General features: G+C 38.6%; 1 pseudogene; it reads left to right on the top strand.

Moving 5' to 3' along the window:
• Positions 1-1,164: 1,164 nt before the first annotated feature.
• LOC130846829 (stabilizer of axonemal microtubules 2-like) lies at positions 1,165-18,997 on the top strand (annotated as a pseudogene).
• The last annotated feature ends 499 nt before the right edge of the window (positions 18,998-19,496 follow it).

Genomic DNA, 19,496 nt, shown 5'->3' with positions numbered 1-19,496 from the left:
ACACTGTATCTGAGAATAATGCAGACCACATAGTGCCTCTATTATCTAGGTTTCTTTTGATGAAATCTAAGTTTCTCTCTCTCCTTCTTCCCTTCCCTCTTCTCCCTCCCTCCCTCCCTCCCTAACTTTTCCAGTCACACTATTTATTGGATCTCATTAGGGAGGAAGTATCACATAATGGTTAAAAGTTGTGTAATTCTGGTTGCATCCATGTTGCTGCAAATGACATTATTTCATTCTTTTTTATTGTATTTTTAATACAATATACATATTGTATATATGTACCACATTTTCTTTATCCATTCATCTATTGGTGGACATTTAGGTTGTTTCCATGTTTTGGCTATTGTGAAGAGTGCTGCTATGAACATAGGGGTGCATGTATCTTTCTGAATCATAGTTTTTTCTGGGTATATTCCCAGGTTATAGTTAATGGGATTGCTGGATTATATGGGTATTAAAATATGGCACAAATGAACCTATCTACAAAACAGAAACAGACATACAGAACAGATTTGTGGTTGCCAAGGGGGAGGAGGGTGGGGAAGGGAGGAACTGGGAGTTTGGGGTTGGTAAATGCAAACTATTACATTTAGAATGGATAAACAACAAAGTCCTAATGTATAGCACAGGGAATTATATTCAATATCCTGTGATAAACCATAATGGGAAAGAATATATATATATGTGTGTTTGTGTGTGTGTGTGTGTGTATAACTGAGTCATTTTGCTGTATAGCAGAGATTGGCACAACATTGTTCATCAACTATACTTCAATTAAAAAAAATTTGGAAGTTGTGTGACTCTAGATAAAGTTTCTTAACTTTTCTAAAACTCACCTATAAAATAGAGATGATAATTTTACCCTAATAGGATTTACACAAAATACCATCTATAGAATGAATCACACAGCATCTCAGTAAATGTAATAAATGTCTCCATAAGTGTAAGCTATTGTTCTTCAAAATAATGTCTTTTTCCAAACAATGCCAGGAGAGCCCTCTCTCTCCCATTTTTACTTATGCAAGACTTAACGTGAATCACTACTGAATTTCCTCTTGTTGATTTTGGCCCAGAATACCAGCCTGCTGTGTGAACCCTGATCCGGTCACCCCATCGACTTTGCTCAACTTCACAGCTTCCATGCTCCACCCAAGTCAGATTTGTACCTGCGGGTAAGGAACAGGCAGTGTGGTGGCTGCCGGGCCTTGGGAGTGAGCTGGGGCTTCAGGGGACAGAGCCCTCAGAGTGGCCACTCCACAAAGGTGTAGAGATGCGGGCGCAGCGATGTCCCCACTTGTCTGGGTCCATGAATGCCCACTGTGCACCCACCAGCTACAGTTAAACAGCTCTGCTTTGTCAGCTCCTATCCAGGGGCACAAACTGAAATGCTATCGGGCCAGGAGGATAATATACGCCTGTGTAGCAGCGGCTGGGTGTCAGGCTGGTAAGTGGGGAGATCGGATCCGACTGGGAGAGTGTAAGCCCACAAAATTTAAAAATTAAATAAAAAAAAGGAAATGGAAGAAGAATAGAAAGGTGTGCAAGTCTGTGAGTTTTGGATCCATGTTACACTTTCCTCTATCCCCTAGCTTTCTATCCCAGCCTGACCATATTTCCATGCCCAGTCCCATCCCGGCTGTGCCCCTTTGGGGTCTGATGGACTGAAAAGGTAGTAGGTGGTCTCCTCAAACCCAGAATTGGTCTGTGAGTCCTCCCTAACAACCTCCCACCACCCATAAACAGTCGTCTCCTTCCTCCACTTCCCTGTTGACCCAGAGATTAGATCACTATTTGCTAAATAAATATTATGAATATGTCAGTCCTGTCATATTGCAATCCCCTCCAAAGGAAAAACATTTTGCATGTTGATGGAAAGCAGTTTTCCCCTTAGTTTCATGATAAATGTTGTTTATAATTAATAAACAGATGTAACCAAAAGATAAGTCGACATTTGAGAATTGCATTCATATCTGAAAACTCTGATGTGCATGAAAATTGTATTTTTTTTCTAATCTTTAATTTCTATCCAACCTAAGTTCCTTTGCCATCCAGCTGTCAGGAAATTTCAGTCTTCGTTATGTTGGAGCCTTCCTTTTCTTCAAGCAGTAAAATGATCCAGGGAGCAGAGGCATTGCCAATGCAAGAGGAGATTCCTCTGGGCTTTAAACATTGGTAATGCTTCCCACTGAAATGTCTCTTGCTGAAGTTCACAAAACCCCTTCAAGAGTGGTACCACCCTGCTTTCAAATTTATGTTTCAAGTACAAGAATCTTGGCAAGGCTGGGAGCCACTATTGTAGGGTTCCACCTAGCCAACTCTTGAGATCTGGCCACCTCCTTTAACACTGATACAGTGGGGCAAAGACCCCTGCTCTTCTAAGAACTCCTTCCCCCTCACTTTTTACCTCCTTCCTCTCTCTAGGAATCAGCCCCTCATCCCTCTGTTGCAGTCCAAGACAATCTGTTTCCTGTTAGGATCTCATTTCCAGAAGGACATCTGATTTCATCCCTTCATGAATTGTTTTTTAAAAAGACAGGAAAATGTGTTGACTGCAGGCAGTGTCTATCCTCTGTCCTTCCAAGAGCACTGCAAGAAGGAAATGTCAAGGTCCTGACTACCTGCTTGAAAGCAAGGAGGGGCAAAAAACAAGGAGAACAAACTCATCACTATTTCAATACACTGCCTCTCTTTAGGAGGATCAAGATTGTCAAGAGACCCCTTCAGGGAAATGTTGACCTGTGTCTGTTACTTTTTCATCTTGCTGTTTGAATCTGTTTTTCTCCTACTATGTGACTAAATATTTTCAAAAGTCTATTTCTTTCACTATATCAGTCAAAACAACCGTATATCTCATATTATTCTCTGCAGTGTGTATATACAATTGCTCATGTGACAAATTATTTATGTTTGCATAGGCAACATTATTGCTCACATGGAACCACAAGGATTTATGAAAATTCTGATGTGTCTTTTCCTACAACTGAATATTTGGAAAAATATTGTATGTATGGCAGAGTTCTTCCACCTCAGAGTCTGAAGCCCAAGGAAAAATTTCGAGCATATAGTGGTAAAATGGAAGGAGTAACAACCTTTAAGTAAATATCAAGAAACTATTTGCTTTACCTATTTTTCTCCCCCACTCTTCTAGTTTTAATAAAGTTTTTTTTCAACTCTTTAAACTATTTAGTTGATTTAAGTTGAACCAACTTAAGAAGCAAGAAACTAGTGGAGTCACAATTTGAGAAAAACAGGTGAGAATTAAGTTTGAATGACAAAAAAGAGAAGGGAAATATAAAAAATGTTATTGATTTTTTTTCTACCCTCCTAGAATCTCGTGTTTATCTGCTTTCCATTGTGACCAGAACCTAGAGGAAGGCAGTCGCTTCCTAATGGTTATGATTTTCTCTACTGTAGCTTTTACATCTCTGATCTGTTTTCTAACTTTAGCCAGCCAAGATGACCTTTTCTTCTTTTTAATTCTATTTTATTCATTTAATTTTTTTGAAGTGTAGTTGAGTTACAATGCTGTGCCAATCTCTGCTGTACAGCAGAGTGACTCAATTTTACACATATAGACCTTGTTTTTTTAATATTCTTTGCCATTATGGTTTATCACAGGATATTGAATATAATTCCCTGTGCTATACAGCAGGACCTTGTTTTTTATCCATCCTATATATAATAGTTTACATCTGCTAATCCCAAACTCCCTGTCCATCCCTCCCCCGCCCACCTGCACCTTGGCAACCACAAGTCTGTTCTCCAGGCCTGTGAGTCTGTTTCTGTTTCGTAGATGTTTGTTTGTGCCATGTTTTAGATTCTACATATAAGTGATATCATATTATCTCTTTTTCTTTCTGACTTACTTCGCTTAGTATGAAAATCTCTAGTTGTATCCATGTTGCTGCAAATGGCAATATTTTGTTCTTTTTATGGCTAAGTAGTAGTCCATTGCACATATATACTACATGTTCTTTATCCATTCATCTGTCGATGGACATTTAGGTTGTTTCCATGTTTTGGCTATTGTGAAGCATGCTGCTATGAACATAGGGGTGCATGTATTTTTTTGAATTATAGTTTTGTCCAGATATATGCCCAGGAGTGGGATTGCTGGATCATATGGTAACTCTATATTTAGTTTTCTGAAGAACCTCCACACTGTTTTCCATAGTGGTGGCACCAATGTACATTCCCACCAACAGTGTAGGAGGGTACCCTTTTCTCCATACCCTCTCCAGCATTTTTTATTTGTAGACTCTTTAATGATGGCCATCCTGGCTGGTGTGAGGTGGTACCTCATTGTAGTTTAGATTTGCATTTCTCTAATAATTAGTGATGTTGAGCAAGATGACCTTTTTAAAATGCAGACCTAATCCTATCACCACCCTGCTAAACCTGCTCTTATATTTTCCCATTATATTTAATACACACCAAAATCCCTTCATTATTTGGTCCCTACTTTCTTCTCTGATTTATTTTCACTGTAATGTCCTTTGCACTCTTATAGTTACATCCCACAGGACACTTTTCATTTCCTGAATGTACCAGGTTTCCCTTGTCACAGAGCCTTCCAAGATACTATTTTAGCTGCCTAGAATTTTTCCTGCCTCTTGCCCTAATTAATGCCCCTTCAACCTCTAGATCTCAACTCAACTGTCACTCTGAAAAGCATTCTCTGACACTCACCCTGTTTTCAGGCTTGGTAACAGTCCCCTGTGCAAGTTCTCAAAGCATCTGATTACTTTCAGTGTTCCATGAAATTATAGGAATTATGTCTGTTCTTATCTCAGCATTCTATTTCCAGAAACCTACTACAAGGCCTACTAGCTCATAGTAGGCACTCAATATTTATCCTATGGGTGAAAGACAAAAAAGTCCTTCGAAGCCTAAACTTTTCATTTGGACTCAGCTTTTTTGATCTCTTTGTATCTTTGTCAATTCAGTGAGTTAACTTTTTTCTCTATTTTCTTAATGTGCACACTGTATTCAAGGTACAATCTTAGGCATTAAGTATAAAAATATCAATAGAGGTTCTTCCATTTAAGAAACTCATACAACAGATTTCTATAATTTATAATTTTTAAATGCTCTGTAATGACTTTAATTTTTAGTATGATCCATTTTCTTTTCATTTCAGATAGACCTTATTTTACTTACATAGCAAAGGTGGAGACCTTCAAACTTACAGTCCAATACTTATACCTTGAACATTTCAGGCAATTTGCAGTGCTTTTGTGATTACAATTACTTCTGTAGGTATGTGGCTCTTCCAGAAATTTGAAGATCTTCCATAGTCCTCAGACGCTGGTGTGATTTGGAATCATCTAGAAAGGTTAAAATTGCAGATTCCAGAGCTCCACCAAAAACAGTCAGTAGACAATGGCGTGGATCCCAGGTGTGTGCATTTCTAACCAGCACGGCTGGTGATTCTGTTGCTACAGACTGTGTGCAATGGGCAGGCACTGGACTGTTCACTGGGTATAACGTGGAACAGAAAGAAGGGCTTCCCACTGTTGTTTGTAGTCTTGTGGGAATGACAGTACCAAAACAAAAATCAGATACACAAGATCATGACACATTTAGAAAATGAGATGAAGGAATTGAGCAATTGGTTGAGATAGAGCAAATGGGAATGGTTGCTCTTTTTTCTTCACCTTTACTCCTTTCTTCCTTGATGCCTTAATCATTCATAGTGGAGATTTGAAATAAATTTCACAATATTCATATTTATTGAATAAAGATTTTGCATTTAACCAAAGCTAAGTGTTCACATCAGGAAAGTTTAACCTGCCTCATCTTTCTTTAAAAAGACAATTGCTTTTCAATTCTGGGTTTTCTTAGTTGCCTTGTTCAAGTAGCCATTAATAGCACAAAAAAAAAAAAAAAAAGAAAGAAAAGAAAAAAAAGTCCCAACTCCCAAAAAGTTCAAATATGCCAACAAAACAAAAACTTCCATTTCATAAATCATCATCTTTCCACTTAGTAAAACACAAGATCTTTTCTTCATATTTTGACCAGGGAACTAGGGGTATTTCCAAGAGCCACATTCGGGGGTTTTGGAACCCTTGCTTAACTCCCTCATGTTGACACATTGACTCAGTAGCAGAAAGCAGCTGATTCAGTTTTACAAAGAAAGAAAAATGTGTCATTCTGTTCTCTATGTTCCTACAATATAGGAAGAGGCTGTGTAACGAGCGGGTGTCTGGATGTGTACAAGACACTTGATCCTTTCCAGCATTACAGTTGCAGCACAGTAGATGACTGCCAGAGTTGGCAGGAAGTCAGCCCTGAAAGTATGATTCCAGACATGTCACAAGTTTTGGAATATGTCAGATGAATAAGAGTGTTTTTACCCTTTACTACTTCTCCATAGAATGTTGCTTTATGTTTGGAGGTATACTGTCTAACACTCAACTAATCTAACTAGAGAAACTAAGACTTCTTGAGCTTTCTCTGTCCTCTACCTGATTCTTCCATTTCCTGACTGCATTTTAGCCTATTCCTCTCTAGCCAGTATTTGGGAAAAGCAAAGACCAACTAAGATGTCTTGAGAAGCAGAGGTATGTGATCCCTACTATTATTAATCCACTGAATAATATTTCTTAAGCATTTGTTAAGGGTCTGGTGCTATGTGAGGCACCTGGGATACAGTGGTGAGCAAAAACCATCGTGATCTCTGTGCTCACAGATGTTGCACTCTGGTGAAGATGGAAACCAAACACATCACTCAAAATACGTATAAAATTGCAACAGTGACCACATCTACAAAGGATAAGCGCAAGGTAACTTCAGAGCCAGAATAAGAGGCTTGACTTTATCAGGGAAATGAGAAAATTGAGCTAAAATCTGAAGGCTGTAAAGCTATTAACTGGATTAAGAGTGTAAGGCAGTGCCTTCCAGGCAGAGCGCAGCACGCAGCAGGCAGGAGCGTGGAAAGAAGGAAACTGTCAGAGAAGCCAGCAGGAGCAGGGACAGCAAGAGGAAGCACTAGCTGAGCGGAAGCTCGCGAAGAGGACGTGTCCCGTTTTTTTCCATATCCTTGGAGCAGTAAGAAGCCACTTACTTTTCTTCCTTGTTTTTTGTTTGTGTGTTTGTTTCTTTGCTGAGGGGGGTACGAAAGAGAGGTGAGGAAGAGGCTAGGGAGATGACGGCAAGCAGACCTGATCAAGTTTATGTGTGAGAGTTACTTTGGGTGCCATGTAAGAAAAGACTGGAGAGAGTAAATGAGTTTAGGAAGCTATTGAATTGATTTGAATCAGCTATTATGAAATCTTGGGATATCAGAGTGGTGATGAGATAGAGGAGAGCAGTTAGATGTAAGAGAGATTTAAGAGGCAAAATTGACAGGAGTTGATGATGAACTAAATATAGGAGGGAGGTGAGGAGTGAAGGGCGAGTCCTAGGTTCCTGACTGCAGCTGAAGACACAATGACGCCACTCACCAAAAGAAGGGACAAGCCAACAGGTCCAGATTTGTTGGGGGGAAATAGTTTGATTAGGCTTTTATTAAATTTTGAGGTGCCACTGTATATCCAACAGGCCATTGTAAAAACTGGCATTGAGCTAAGAGAAGAGGTCTGAGTGGAGATAGAAGTTTGAGAGGCATTTGCATATAGTTAGGAATTAAAGCTGCGGGAGCAGAGGAGTTGTCCTCAGGAGGGAACACTGGATGAGAGGAGGAGAGTGTGCGGGCTCAAGTGTCGAGGAACTCCCAGCTTCATGACTGACTAAAGGAGGGTGAAGCTGCATAGGAGACTGACAGGAAATCATGAAGAGGACGGGAATAGAGTTTCTCAGAAATGGAGTGGGCAATAATGTCAATTCCTACTTGAGAGGTCAAGTAAGATGAGGACTGAAAATGTCTGATGGATTTAATCACCTAGAAGTCATGGTGAATCTTCAAGCCCTCTTAGAGAAGTAACAGTGCTGGAAACCAGGCTGCAGTGGATTGAAGAGGTAAGCTGATGCCCACTGATGGGGGTAAGGAAATGGAGCTAACATGTCTGAGAGGTTATATCGTGAATAGAGAAGGGATTCAGTGAATTTTGTTTTTTGGAGCTTATGGACATGCATGGATAATATTGATTAATACAGGCTGGTTTAAATAAACCATAAAATGAGTGAAACACTCCACAGAGTCCTAAAAAAAAAGCAATTTTGAAGACTTTTAGTAATATTAGTAGCAGCTAACATATCACCCTTGCTGTGCACTAAACACTCAGGTGCCTGGTGTACATGCATGTGTGTGTCAATCCTTAAAACAACCCTGTGAGGCAGATGATATTACTGTCCACTTTTATATATAAGGAATCTGGAGCACAGACAAATTAAGTTGTCCCACATCATATATCTAGTGAATGACAGAGCCAGGATTTAGACCCAGGTGGTCTGATCAGTCTGAGACGGTGGTCTTCTCCACGCCACCAGACCACCCCATGTTTGCAGTACTACTTCTGCCTCATAATGTTACATGCTGCCTAGGGTGGCTGGGGTATCATATGGCTCCCATCGCTAACAAGGGCTTCTGGGGGCTCTGGAGATGGGTAAGACTCACATCCATACCATGAGTATGGTTTAGGTCTAAAAGCCAGAGTTTAGACATAAATTATTTCTTTAATTGATTATTTAATGATGAGCAGAAAGACAGCATGACTTCAACAAGAGAGCATGCCCAGATAGTTTATTAGAGTCTTTAACAGGATGAATAAGGATTTTGACAAAGTGGGCCCAGGCAATATATTTAAAATTGTTTTCAGATTCCTTAAATCTTTAACCTGAGACTTCCTTCCACGTTAGGAAAAAATTCAGTTATCTGAAGATTTCATTAATGTAAGATCCAATTAAAACTGAGGATCCATTTTAAAGATGTTTTGAAAACTAGTACTTTTGACATTTATTTTTCTTATACTTAGTCACTGGATGGCATATAAAGTAACTCAGGAATCTCTTTCAAGAAGTTTGTCAGGGCTTCCTAGGTGGCACAGTGCTTAAGAATCCACCTGCCAATGCAGGGGACACTGGTTCGATCCCTGCTCCAGGAAGATGCCACATGCCGTGGAGTAACTAAGCCCGTGCGCCACAACTATTGAGCCTGCGCTTTAGAGCCCGTGAGCCACAACTACTGAACCCATGTGCTGCAACCACTGAAGCCCACGCACCTAGAGCCCACGCTCTGCAACAAGAGAAGCCATGGCAATGAGGAGCCCGCGCACCACAACGAAGAGTAGCCCCCACTCACCGCAACTAAAAAGAAAGCCCATGCACAGCAAAAAAGACCCAACACAGCCAATGAAATAAATAAATAAATAAATAAATAAATAAATTTATAAAAAAAAGTTTGTCAACCATCACCAGGTTATTATCTTTGACTTTTCAAGTTAGAAAAAAGTCTTGAAAACTTTAATACTTCATTGAAATACTTAGAAATAAGAGAACCTATGAGGCTAAGTTTCAAATTTATATATTTGAGATCACATTATTGTCCTTCTGAAATAGTCAAACAGCTTCACCATGCACCAGCAGAATATAAACCAAAACGGGTAGGTTGACCTTGTACTACCAACAAACGGGATTTTCATTCTTATGAAGTGCAACCTGTGGCAATAGTTCGGCCTTTGGAGAGACAACAAATTAAAAAAGGAATGTTGGGGATATGGGGATGTATGTATAAATACAGCCCATTCACTTTGGTGTACCTCAAAAACTAGTACAAGAGTATAAAGCAAATATATTCCAATAAAGAGCTTAGAAATAAATAAATAAATAAATAAATAGGAAAGTTGGACACTGTCCCAACCTATAAAGGTAACTTGCCATTTCCAAACTTAAAAAGCCAAAAAACAAAAACTTACTTCCAGCTTTGATATCTAACATCCAATCATAATTTTGATGCATTGCCAAACTTAAGTCTCCATGGCTTAGGAAAAAACTTCTTTCTCTTTTGTCAAAACAGTATTGTATAGTGAGAAAAGAAAGACCATTGGCTTGATTGAGAGTGAAGACACCTGGATTCCTGTCCAAATTCAGCCACTTAATTAGCTTTCTCTATCTCAAACCATGAAAACAAAGGATGCCATTGAACAAGCATTATGTCATATTTGTCACATTATGCCACATTTAGTTGACACTGTTCCCTTCCTTCCATCCCAGGCTGAGTTGAAACTTTACTGACCATAGTGGAGCTTTCAAGAAAGTCAAATAAATAGCAAGCCTCTTCACCATTCAAGTTGTGAACCAACTGAGAAAGCAAAAGCATTAGGTAGAGAACCAGAATATTCCCTTTATACTCATAAAGGCTGGAATAGAGGATGAAACTTGCATCTGTTAGCAGATTGGTGCCAATACTGAACCTTAGAATAAAATAGGCTTGTCCACCCAGTGAGACAGTGTTGCACTACCACATAGGCAACCTGCTCCTCTAAGACTTCCAGCATGGAACACCTTCTGCCTGATGGCAACCCACTTGGAAGAGTAGGGGGCTGGATGATGTATGACCACTTTCTTCCCAAAATCAATGAATGATGTATGACCGCTTTCCTTTCCAAAAATCAATCTGATTTTATAATACTCTATTGCTTTTTTTGGGGGGGTGGTATCTTTATTTTTAAACAATAGGCTATCTTATTAGTTCATATTTCTTCTATTACTTTTGTTGATAATATAATTGCATATTTAGACTTACAGCCTTTTCACTAGTTATGTGATATAACTGAATGGGTATGTCCTAACATAAATCCTTTTGTAAGAGTGATGCCATCCACAATAAAAGAAATTATTTATATTTTAAATAGGTAATAACTGAATACATACTTTTTCTTTAAATATCACTCTCATCAGTTTAATGGGTAAGTAAAGTGTATGGTATCAGTATACTATGATGCATATAAATCAGCACAGTAGGGAGATCAGGAACAGTGTTCTTTCTATTTTTTTAAGCTGTGAGCATATAAGATGCTATACAAGGGACAAATTTTTAAGACAATGCATATGGTGAACAAATATATCGTTATAATCTAACATAGCATGTAGTGATTGCTAAAAGATATATTTATTGGTATGCAGAGGAGATAATGTATTGCATAATCATTTGACATAAAAGATAATTGGTGAAATGTCTGTACTGGGTCTTTTAAACAACCATAGTAAGATTGTCTCTTCTTTTCTTCCCCACAAAGTCTATTTGAAAATACAACAATATTGATATTCCTTGATGCTGTGACTATTTACTTATAACACACACACACACATACACACACACACACACACACACACACACACAAACACCAACACTAGTTCTGGCTTCTCATTACCTGAGTTTCACATAGATTCCCATACTTCCACTTCCAGAATCCAATGTTGGGGATTCCTGGCTTCCCTCTGGCCTTCTCTCTCCTGATCTTCCCTAGTGAGGAAGAGTTATCCTTGTATTTCCAGGTTTTCAGGCATGAGACAACAAATGCTAAGGGCCAAGGGGCCCTTGGTTTAGAAATTCTTTCAGATTCAAATGTAGGTAATGAAAATAGGTCAGTATTTGATTTGATACATACTTTCTAGGGGTTACTCCTCTGTGTGCTAGGCACTGTAAGGAATAGCGATGTGAATTGACCATGGTTGTTGACACTTAGAAACTTTACAGTTGAATTGAGAAAAAAGAGCAATAATACCATGAAGAATTAAATGCTCACATGAGAAATAAATAATTGGAATATGACAAGGGGGGCAGAATACTTCACTGAAAAATTAATGGAATAATTAGTGTTTCAAAAATTTAGACTGATCAAGATGTCACTCCAGGCTAGTCTGGTAATGCATCAGAAACTAGTAAGTATTGACATATAGAAAGAGGAGGGACATCCTAAAAGCTAGGATGAAAGGAGCAAAAAATCATAAAGTCAGAAAAATAAAAGGGTTGTTCAGTGAACATGGTGGGGACCAGAGAATTTCAGGATCTGAGAGACTGGTGCATAGCTCTAAAAACGTACGTTGAAATCAGATTGTTGAAGTCTTAGTTGTCAGACTGAGGAGCTTAACATTTTTCTAGTAGCCACTAAAAATTTCTGAGTTTTGCTACCAGATATGATGTGGTAGATGGCAGAAAGCCATTACTTCCACTGAAACAGCTAAAAAAAAAATACATTTTTGAAAATCTTTTTTTAATGGAAGCAAACAAGTGAAATTACACAGATGGAGGATCCCTTCCTAGATGAGCTGAGATGGCCAGCTGTTTACATCTCTGGGAGCATTTGTCAAGTCTAGGCCAAGGCTGAAGACTGGGGTAGCATAAGCAGGGGGACCCTCATAGGGAAAGGGAAACCAGTGGAGCACCTGACATGTAGGCTGGCATGGCCAGAAGGAACCTAAAGTACCCCAGATGCATGGCTGGTTTTCCTTGTGGGATGTCTGCTGAGTGTTTAGGGGACATGGCAGGCTAGGCAACTGGGCTAGAAAGAGCCCACAGAAATATCCACAGTCTCACTTGAGAGCAGGTGTTTAGGAGCCAAAGTCCCACTAGAATGAAGGCTCTACCACAAACACATCACAGGTCTTGTCCTTGAGAAATTTGTAACTAGAGGAAGACTATGTTTAACTGAAGGTGCTGTTGAATGCCAGCCTCACTTAGTTCCCAACTAGATCAAGGTGATATCCTATCTGCTCAACATAGGAAACAGCAAGCTGTCTTCAGTTGAAAATAACATTGATTTTAGTTTCTATGGTTTTCTTATACGTGACATCCAGCATAGAGTAAAACATTATGAGACTTATGAAGAATCCAGAAATATTTGAAGAGATGATGGTCAAGGAATTTCCAAAATTGATGAAGGAATCAGGCCACAGCTTCAACAAGCTCAACAAACCCCAAAATAAACACAAAACCACATCTGGCAACTGTCATCAAACTTCTGAAAACCAAGTAAAGATGAACTCTTAAAAGTAGCAAGAGCAAAACTACAAATCATTTACAAAAGAAAAATTAGAAACGTACTTAACTTCACCAGGAGCTATGGAAGACTGAAGATATTGGAATGACATCTTTAAAGTACTAAAAGGAAAAAACACTGAGAATTTCAAACCTAGTGAATCTCAGAATTTAATATATAGTAAAAATATCTTTCAAAAATAATGCAAAATAAAGTTCTTTTTAGAGAAAAAAAAAGAGCAGAGAATTTGTTAGAAGCAGACACATACTACAAAAAGTACTTAGAGAAAGTTCTTCAGGTTGAAGGAAAATGATTCCACAGAGAAGCGTGAAATGCAGGAAGGAATGAAGCACACAGAAAGGGTAAATAAGTGGGTAAATATAAAAGGATATTGATTTCTTAAAGTCACAATAATAATTATATTAGGTGATTTTATACAAATATAGAAGTAAATTATAACAATAGCACAAAAGGCAGAAGGATGTAAATGGAATTAAACTGTTGAAAGCTTCTTCCACTGTTCTAGAAGTGGTAAAAACATCAATTAAAGTTTGACTAGGACAAAAAGATCCCCTAATAAGTCAAAAATGCATGTTTATTCTAAAAATACAGAAAGTTATCACTAAAATGCTAATAGAGAAAATGGAATAATAAGAATATCCTTTATTAATCCAAAAGAAGGCAGGAAATAAGGGGTAAGGGAACCCAGAACATATGGGACCAACCAAAAGCAAATACCAATATAGTCAACTTAAACTAAACAAGACCATATCTTACATTAAATGTAAGTGAAATAAATATTACAATTAAAACTCAAATATTGATTACTCAAACATTAAAAAGATAAGATACTATGGAAAATGCCAATAATTGTTATAAAATGGATAAATTCCTTGAAAAATACAATTTGCCAAACTAACTCACGAAGGAAAAATTCAGAATAGCCTTATATCTGTTAAAGAAATTGCATATGTAGAATTTAAGGTGGAATTTAAAACTAGACCATAAGGAAAATTCGAGGATTTCTAATTTCTGAGTGGGATATGAATGGCTAGAAAAGTGTTTCCAATTTAACAAGAAGCAGTCAGATAATATACAAAATCATAAATATTCATGAATACTTCAGAAAGCTGAGATTACAGGGGAAATGAAAAGAAAAACAACAAACCTGTAACCTGAAGGAAAAAGAGGAAAACATCCTGGGCCCAACTATTAGATAGCTATATTGTGGAGACGGATAGAAATACTGAAAGAGTCCCACCACTGAGGCCCAGGGACACAGGTTTTGCTTAAGATTGAGCCTTGACCCGGACCACAGAAGAACCCCACCACCACCAAACACACACACCAGATTACGGAGCACTGAATAACAAGCAACAATAGTTTCCCATTGGAGAGAAGCAAGGGTACAGAGAGAGACATTCTCTCAGGTGCAGGTGCAAAGAGAATGCCTAAAGCTGCAGATGGAGCAGAAGTGAAGAAAACCAGCCCCACCTGAAGCACAAGATAATGCCAGTGGAATTTAAAGCTGATGGTACACTGAAGGTAAGCATGGCAATGGCAAAACCCAAACCTAGCTCAACTGCTGATTGAGCTGACTTAGCCTCACTCACTCAAGGCCTGGCAAATGAAGATGTACATCCATTTCTGCACATAAGTACCATTTATCTCAGTCTCTACTGTGATATACACACATACAATATCCAGCTTTCAAATACAAATTACACATTGCACAAAAAGTAAAATTTCTATTGAAACTCAGCAAAGCCATTCATTTACATATTATCTATGGCTGCTTGCATGCTACCATGTCAGAATTGAGTAGTTGCAACACAGACCACACGGACCATAAAGCCCAAAATATTTATTTAATGAAAATGAAAAAAATATGATATTAAAATTTGTGGGATGTATCTAAAGCAATGCTTAGAGGGAAATTTATAGCATTAAATGTTTGTATTAGAAGATAGTCTTAAATTAACAGCTTAAGCCTCATCTTATGAAACTAGGAAAATGAGCAACTTAAACCCAAAGCAAAGTAGAAGGAAAGAAAGAATAAAGAGCAGCAATCAATGAATCTGAAAACAGGAAAACAATAGAGAAAAATCAATGAAAAAGCTGATTCTGTTAAAGGATAGTAAAGTTGAATAACCCTAACCACACTGACTAAGGGGGCAGTTGGAAAGAGAGAAAGACACTAATTACAAATAGTAAGAATGAAAATAAGGATCTTACTATAGACTCTATAGAACCTTAGTTTACATTATTGTTTCTTCTGTTTCCCTTTTCTAACTTTTGATGATTTCATCAGGTTGCTATTCATTGATTGCTTGTTTGCCTCAAGAAGGAAAAAATTAAAATTTCAGAAGTAAAATTGACAGGATCTAAAAATGAAGCAGGGAGAAGGGAGTGAGGGAGAGAAAACTGGCTGGGTGAAACCTTTACCTGAGATACCAAACTCAAAATAGTATGTGTTTTGTTGTTGATGTGTTATTTTGGTGGAATATGAGTCTGAGCAAGATGGTGAATTTGGTTGGGGAATTCTAAACTTCAGTTTACCTCTTGGACATCTGAATAGAAATGTCTCACAGGAAGATAGATGTGTTGGCTTGGATTTTAAGGGAGGTCTGGAGTGCAGACTCTAGTTTGGGAGTCATCAGCTTACAGGCAGGGTTAAAACTGTGAGGCCAGTCCGGTGATGTGTAGATGGAGAAAGAAAGGATGGAGCCCCCTGACTATGAAAATTGGTCCTGATTCCTTGGTGCCATAAGACAGCACAGGGAACAGCATCCCAACTACCAAGAGAAAGAACTCCTGTATGCAGCTGAGGAGTACAGCTCACTATGGAAAGGTTGGAGACGGAGCTCTGCTTACAAATGTTCATGGTGAGCAAACACACACAAGCACCTCATGGACTTGAAACTGCTCAGAAGAAAGCAAACTTCCTGTCTAGAGTTTAGTGACTAGAGAGCAAAAGAATAAGCTGAGGAAACTGGACTGCCCTTCTCTCACAAGGGCACTACTGAAGTTGTCAAACGATCAGACTGCATTGTTAGATGTAGATGGCATTATGGGTTTTTTTTTTTTTTTCATGAGTGTCATAGGATACTAAGAACAGATGATATTAATAAAGACTATGATGTTTTAAAGGTATTGCTAGAATGTTATTAAAAAATATTCCACAACAAATAATCAATTTTTCCAGCCAGATGAGCACAGGAATATTTATGAGAGGCAAGTCAGTCTTCTGCAGTTATCCGATACTCATGCTATTCAAACCTCGTCTCTCAGTCTCCAAATTCTTGCTTCCTTTTTGAAAACCAAAGTTGTTTGGTAAGGGAGAAATAGTCTCTTCTATTTAGGTTCTCTCATGAAATTAACATCTTTTTCTCATGGACTTTATAGCAACAAGGGCTCTCCCTGTATGTTTAGATGGACCCATAGACCCTCAGTAACATCCTATGGTTTCCTTCTAGTTACTGAAAAAGAGTGCTATAGTTTTATACTTTAAATTGCAAACAACAGAGTTTCCTTCATGGTGCCTCAGTAAGAAGCAAGTTTATGGTAAAGCTTCATGTAAACTGAAAATGGAAAGCTATCAGGTACAGAGGAAACTTGAAGGAAGAGCTACTCCCTCCATCTCTGCCATGAGCTACATGGCTTCTCTCACAGCATCTTGCCTTCCCCTTACACATCTTCTCTGGCTGCGATTCTACTAGCTGGCCTCCTTTGCCTATATATCATCTCTGTTTCCTTACAAGTTTGTTTTGACGTCTTCAACTCACCATAGCTCTCCAGATCTGCTTCATGGCATCCTTTTACATTCTTCTCCCACTTTTATGTGGCCCTGTATTTTCAAATTCAGGCTCACAAGAATGAGAATGTGCTTGACCCAGGTCATCTTTTCTTGCCAGGCTGTTTCTTGCCAGCTCTCTACTACGCGAAAGATCACCTGCTCTTAGGTAAGGTATCCACTCTTATTCAAACATCCTTAGCTTGAGGGTGGTGGGAGTATTCATTTGGTGTAAAACTTGACCATCTTGGCACAAATGCCTATGGCTAAGGATTTTTTCTCTTCAAAGGAAGTATCCACATAACAAGCATTTGAGTTTTGGCTTTTCCAATAAACATTGCTTGGACATTAGCCTAGAGTCTAATTCTTTATCTTGTATATCTTCTGTCTTTTATAAATTAATTTTTGGTATTGAGAAATACATCTTTTGGAGTGAAGTCAATTCTGTAGTATTTCTCAGCTTTCTACCTTTCTCATGGAGAAATGGAAAACCTAAATAACCCTCAGTTGAAATATAGGCACTTCAGTTTTCCATCCATGGTCTAGGTAAGCTGCAGGGAAGCAGAATTAAGGTATTTAACACTAAATGCCGGACTCAGCTCTGATGTTCATTTCTAAATTCCATATACAATTTCTAACACTTTAGAAAGAACTCCATTTGGGCCCCTCACCTCTAGATGACCCTCTATCTTTCAGGAATGCCTGGAAGTCTGTTTCCTGAGGAGGAAAAGTGGAAGCCAGTGATGTTTCTGGGATCGTCTAGTTACCTTGTGTCCTGTATGTTCGCTCAGGGAGTCCTATAGGCTTCCTAGGATACAATGGAGTTGACATTTTCTCTCCTTTGAGGAGTCCCTCCAAAGGAAGGAGTAATGTCCACATCACTTTGCCCACACATCAGGGCCTTTGAGTTTATGTTAATCTTAAGATTTTATGCTTTACTTTAGCATTTTGTAAGTTATAGCAAAAACCCCAACCAGTTCCTGGGAATGCAACCACAATCTCCTAAACTCTGTCTTCACCCAAAACACAAGCTTTTTGGCTTTCAGAAACTATCAACAATCAGGTTCAGATGTTCCATTCCCACGTGTAATCAGAAGACTCTGACCAAGGAAAGTTAGGTGCATTAAAGTGGAGAGCTAGGAAGAGGAAAGTGGAAGTGAAGAAAAATAAACCTGAGGGGAATCAGGGAAACATCATACTTGACTGGCGTTCAGGTTTCTAAAGGAAAACAGAAGGACGGCACAGAGAGGAGTCAGGCATGACCTTTAGAGAGTGGTTGTTTTCCTGTGCTGTTTTCAACGTGCTCTTTTTTTTTTTTTTTTTTTTTTTTAATTTTCAAGATATTATAAGAGCTTGGGACATTCAGAAAAGTGAACTTTATAAACCAGCACAAACTTATTATCCCCCTACTGTGAAAGTTGGAAACTCAACTACTTTTCAGGATGATTATGTTCCTTGGGAGATAAAGCCTAGGCACGGCTTTAAATCCAGCCCTGTGGTCAAACGTTCTACAGCCCCTTTAATAGTGATATAAGTCAGCACCCTTATTACATACCTCGTCAGCTAGAATTCAAGTTTGCAAGGCCAAAAGAAGTTTGCAAGCCAGCCGACCAACCCTTCAAGGATCTCACAACTCACCCTGATTTTCAGGGTCTTGTTGGTGAAACTGCAAAAATCTGCAGACCTGCATACACCTGTGTGGCCTAACATGCTCAATTTGAAGGAAGCACTGAATTCCGTGACAGTTTTCAACAATGGGAAATCCCACCACCTGAAGTCAAGAAAGTACAACAGTACATCCCTCCCACAGGTACCATGCAATTAAACAGCACAAGCCACCTCAACTATGTTCCAGATCAGGCCAAACGTGTTCTTCCCATCAGGCCAGTGTCTCATAGAAAAAAATCACAGTTTTCCTTTCCAAGGAAAAAGCACCACGAAGGAAGATTTTCCAGCAAGGGAAAGTTGTGGTCAAGGACTTATTAAGAAGAAGCAGCTGGTTCCCAACCCATCTGGAAAATTTGATGGTTTGAGCACATTCAGACCTCACTATGTGCCACATGAATTGATTCCAACAAAGAGTTGCAAACCTGTAAATGTTCCCTTCAAGAGTTCTATTCCATTTGATGATGTAACCATGGCCCCTCTAGAGTATGCACCAAAGAAACAGGAAATCTGCTCTGCTAGCTATCCTTCTCCTCCAGGTTATATCTTTGAAAACACAAATTCCCGAGCTCATAAATTCTTCCACGAGATCGCTCCCACAGAGAAGGCCTTCTAATCATTGAATCATGTTTAAAAGGAAGCTAACAAATAGAATGTTGGTCTCCCAAGGGAGAAACCAATTTTCTATAGTAGAAAAAAAAATTATGAGAGCTAAAACAAATCATTTTTTAATACTTTTAAACAAGAAATTTAGAAAATGTGTTATAGGAAATCAGGATTTTAAAATCCATTTTGTATTACTGTTTTAACCAAGATTGCCCTTTAATAGGCATTTCCGAGAGTTGAATAATGTATGTTCCCATCTGAACTATTTTAGTCCCAGCATACTGTTTGGTAGCTTATTTCAGTCTGTTATCATTTGTATGTGTTTATAATTATGGCAATTACATGGTTATTCACATATGAGATCTCATTTATCAAGTGCCTTAGGACTAGCTAGAACACCACTGAAAATGATACACAGATTCTTCTTTCAAGACAATGGTATTTTTCTCCTTAGACTTCAAGGCACCCTGCATAGGGCACCCTGAGTCAAGTTTTGGTTGGTGGCGTTA

Source organism: Hippopotamus amphibius, chromosome 2 (assembly GCF_030028045.1).
Source record: "Hippopotamus amphibius kiboko isolate mHipAmp2 chromosome 2, mHipAmp2.hap2, whole genome shotgun sequence".
In the NCBI taxonomy this organism is placed as follows: Eukaryota; Metazoa; Chordata; class Mammalia; order Artiodactyla; family Hippopotamidae; genus Hippopotamus; species Hippopotamus amphibius.
The sequence above is the reverse complement of the archived record's forward strand: the minus strand, read 5'-3'. Positions and strand labels throughout refer to the sequence as shown.